Source organism: Mustela nivalis (genome assembly GCF_964662115.1).
Source record: "Mustela nivalis genome assembly, chromosome: X".
In the NCBI taxonomy this organism is placed as follows: Eukaryota; Metazoa; Chordata; class Mammalia; order Carnivora; family Mustelidae; genus Mustela; species Mustela nivalis.
In genome coordinates, this window is record NC_139040.1 from 6,421,698 (window position 1) to 6,426,883 (window position 5,186).

Sequence of the window (5,186 nt, forward strand, 5' to 3'; positions counted from 1 at the left end):
GAACTGAAACAATGTCTGAAGGGTAAGTTTTAAATATTACATTGTTCTTTTGGGAAATGGGGTAAAAACTGGTGTCATCTCTGAAATAAGCTCATTTATACTATTTTAGCTTTGACAGTTATGCTTGTGAATTTCTGTGCTCAAATCTAATAACCATATAACTCACCTCACTTCAAGCTGTGTGGGGAAATTTCAATTGTTATATAGAGAAATTGTTCTTTGCCTCAGGTTCCTACTGTGACTGTATCCTTCCATGCCCCTTCCTGACCTCTCAGTATGTCCTGTGTGCTTGTCTGTGAGAGTGACTACTCTGAATTTTTTTTCACTTTGGTATGTTTATATAGTAGTGGTAAATGTAATATATATGTTGGACATTGGGGATGGTATGTGCTATGGTGAGTGCTGTGAAGTGTATAAATCTGGCGATTCACAGACCTGTACTAATACAGGTCTAATAATATATTATATGTTTATTTAAAAAATTAAAAATAATTTAAAAAAGAATAATATATATGTGTCTTTGGTTTGAGGTTGTAATTTTAAGTGGATGTGCTTATGTTGTGTGGATACTTTTATGGGATGGTTTTGATATTTAGTTTATGACATTTAGTCTTTACATTTTCTTATATTATTGTTATATGTTCAAGTTTGGTTTTAAAATGTTATTGGGTTTGGTTTATTAGCATTTAATTGAGTATTAGATTAGAACACTTAAGAATGAGATCTTATATTGGTTGTATTTGCTCCTGTATTTTTCTTTGATTGTCCCTACTCATATCAGGGTCCCAAAAGGCAGAAACTGAGAAGCAGGTTATATATTTTATATATCTATGTTAGGAAAAGCAGTACACCCTGTTACTTCTTTGCCCCCAAGGTGATCCTCCTCAAACCACATCAATATGTTGCCTTGGTAACTACTATTTGTTATGCTTTTTTTTTTTTTTCAGAAAGCAATTATGTAACTTCTGTCTAGCTTCTTTCATCAGTATGATTTTGAGATTTATCCAAGTATTGTGTTTATCAATGATTCAAGTATTTTTATGGCTGACTGATATTCCAATATCTGTATAACCATGTTTTGTTCATCCATACACCTATCGATGGACATTTGGATTCTTTCAAGCTTTTACTTATTTTGAATAATGCCACAGTGAACACTGATGTACTGTTTTCTGTGTGGACATTTGTTTTGGAATGGCAAGATGAGATGAGAGGTTTAGGTTTTTAAGAAACTAATAATCTGTTTTCAAAAGTGGTTTTACTATTTTTATTATCAAATTTTTAGTTCCTTTAAATCCTTAACACTTAGTATATTTAAACTTTCTAACTTTAGCCATCTTAGTAGGAGTAAACTGCTGTCTCAGCATGGTTTTATTTTGCATTTCCTTAATAACTACTGATACTTAGCATTTTTAAATATTCATACTTGTCATTTGCATGTTTTTTTAGAGAAATTTATTTGTAATGATAAAAAAACTAGAAAACTTCAGTAGTTGTGGTATAGCCAATCATTGGAATACTATTCAGCAATATTAAGAAATGTACTACTTCGAGTTTATCTTTGTGTATGGTGTAAGAGAATGGTCAAGTTTCATTCTTCTATACATAGTTGTCTAATTTTCCCAGCACCATTTATTGAAGAGACTGCCTTTTTTCCACTGGATAGTTTTTCCTGCTTTGTTGAAAATTGTTTGGCCATAGTGTTGCGGGTCCATATCTGGGCTCTCTACTCTGTTCCACTGGTCTATGTGTTTGTTTTTGTGCCAGTACCATGCTGTCTTGGTGATCACAGCTTTGTAGTAAAGCTTGAAATCAGGCAACGTGATGCCCCCAGTTTTGTTTTGTTTTGTTTTGTTTTGTTTTGTTTTGTTTTCAACATTTCCTTAGTAAGTCAGGGTCTATACTGGTCACATACAAATTTTAGGATTGTTTGTTCGGCACTTTGAAAAATGCCAGAGGAATTTTGATTGGGATGGCATTGAAAGTATATATTTCTCTGGGCACTATAAAGATTTTAACAATATTTATTCTTCCAATGTATGAGCATGGAATGTTTTTCCATCTTTTTGTGTCTTCTCTATTTCTTTCATGAGTGTTCTATAGTTTCTTGAGTACAGATCTTTTACCTCTTTGGTTAGGTTTATTCCCAGGTATCACAAAGATAAACTTGAAAGGGATAAAAGATCTCAACTTGAGGCAGGAATCAAAATCGTAGAGGAGAACATAGGCAGTAACCTCTTTGACATCGGCCATGGCAACTTCTTTCAAGACATGTATCCAAAGGCAAAGGAAACAAAAGTGAAAATGAACTTTTGGGACTTCATCAAGATCAAAACCTTCTGCACAGCAAAGGAAGCAGTCAACAAAACAAACAGGCAACCCATGGAATGGGAGAAGATATTCACAATGACACTACAGACAAAGGGCTGATATTCAAGATCTATAAAGAACTCCTCAAACTCAACACACACAAAACAGATAATCAGGTCAAAAACGGGCAGAAGACACGAACAGACACTTTTCCAAAGAACACATACAAATGGCTAACAGACACATGAAAAAATGTTCATCATCATTAGCCATCAGGGAGATTCAAATCAAAACCACTTTGAGATACCAACTTATACCAGTTAGAATGGCAAAAATCAACAGGACAGTAAACAACAAGTGTTGGAGAGGGTCTGGAGAAAGGGGAACCCTTTTACACTGTTGGTAGGAATGCAAGTTGGTGCAGCCACTTTGGAAAACAGTGTGGAGATTCCTTAAGAAACTAAAAATAAAGCTACCCTATGACCCTTCAATTGCACTACTGGGTATTTACCCCAAAGATACAGATGCAGTGAAAAGAAGGACCACATGCACCCCAGTGTTCATAGCAACAATGGCCACAGTCACCAAACTGTGGGAAGAACCAAGATGCACTTCAGTGGACGAATAGATAAGGAAGATGTGGTCCATACATACCATGGAGTATAATGCCTCCATCAGAAAGGATGAATACCTAACTTTTGTATCAACATGGACAGGACTGGAAGAGATTATGCTGAGTGAAATAAGTCAAGAAGAGAGAGTCAAGTATCATATGGTTTCACTTACTTGTGGAGCATAAGGAATAACACAGAGGACATTGGGAGAAGGAGAGGAGAAGGGATTTGGGGGAAATTGGAGGGGGAGACAAACTGTGAGAGACTGTGGACTCTAAGAAATAAACTGAGGGTCTTGGAGGGGATGGGAGTGGAGGGTTAGATGAGCCTGGTGGTGGGTATTAAGGAGGCATGTATTGCATGGAGCACTGGGTGTGGTGCATAAACAATAAATCTTGGAACACTGAAAAAATAAAATTAAATTTAATAAAAAGAAAAAATTTACCACTTATATGCACAATAATTTGGTAGAATCTTAATGGGTCTTTGCTGATTAAAAGAAGCCAGTCTCAAAAGGTTATATCTATTTGATTCGATTTATATGACATTCTTGAAAAGATAAACTTATATTAATATAAAGAAGACTAATCATTGCCAGGACTTAGGGCTGGGTGTAACAACAAAATGATAACACAAGAAAAGTATGAAAGATGATGCCACTGTTTTTTATCATGATAGGGGTGATACTTACCCAAATCTACACATGTGTTTAAATAATAGGACTACACCCATATACAAAATTTCAATTATACTGAATGTTATTTTTTTTCACTCATATGCTCTTAATATATGCAATTTTTAAAACTATTTTCCGCAATGTTTAAAGACTTTTTTAAAAGAAGTTTTGGGTTTAAGGCAAAATTGAGAGTAAGGTACAAGAATTTCCCACATATCTTCTTCCCCTACACATGCATAGCCTTCCTCATTATCAACATCACTCACCAGAGGGGTATATTTCTCATAATTGATGAACCTACACTGACCCATAATTAGCACCCAAAGTTCGTAGTTCACCTTAGTACATCATTTTTTTGTTTGGCCTCATCTCTGTGTGTGTGTGTGTGTGTGTGTGTGTGTGTGCACTTTCTCACTTTTTCTATAATTATAATACATAGTAAATAATTTACCAGGAAAACATTAGTGCTTCGTGATATTCCTAAAAATTTTAAATGTGTTACCCTTAGAACGTGAATACCAGTAATAAAGCTAATTCCATCAAACAGCTACTTAATCCACTATCTGCAGAGCTTCTCCACCTATTAGGTTCTGGTTTCTCATGGAGTATAACTACAACTCTGCTATGGAACATTGTGGTTTCTCCTATTTTATGACATCTTTTCACCTTAACAGCCTGATACTAGCCCAACCCACATCTTTTTCAGAAGGATATTATTCTTATTGCTTTTTAGTTTGTGCCAAGCCACTTGATAAGGCTATTGGATGACTGATGGATTGATTGTCCTTGAGCCTTTCTTAAAACAAGTTGTTGATGGCATGAGAGGTGGAAGCATAGTACATTATTTTTTAGAGCATCTTTTATGTCTATAAATCTTCTCAGTTGCATCTCCTTTCACCATGTCCCAGTCTTAGTTGGTCAGGGTAAATAGCCCCTGGAATGTGTTTTTCAGAAATAAAATGGGGGAAAATATTATCTCAAAAATTTTACTCCAGATCTTGGTTTTTATATCTCATTTTCTTTTCTTTTCTTTTCTTTTAAGATTTTATTTATTTATTTGACAGACAGACAGAGATCACTAGCAGGCAGAGAGGCAGGCAGAGAGAGAGAGAGAAGGAAGCAGGCTCCCCGCTGAGCAGAGAGCCTGATGCGGGGCTCGATCCCAGGACTCCGGGATCATGACCTGAGCCGAAGGCAGAGGCTTTAACCCACTGAGCCACCCAGGTGCCCCTATATCTCATTTTCTAATAAAAGGATCCTAAAATCCTTAGAGAAATGGTAGATTCCAAGATAAATACAAGATTAACTTTGAATAATTTGGAATTCCAGAAATTAAGGAAGGATAATCGAAAAAGATTGGGCATTACAAATGACCAAACTTGAAAGAATTTCTAATTACCAAAGCTTATCAGCAAAACCAGTAACAATAGTATTTGGTTAAAACCCAAACAATAGAATTAATACCCATGAGTCCATACTGATATAAATTATTGAATAAATAAATACATGTGGGAAAAGATGTAAAACTCTCTTACAAAAAAGAATTCTAAATAATATATATAGATATCCCCTCTCCAAGAGGTGCT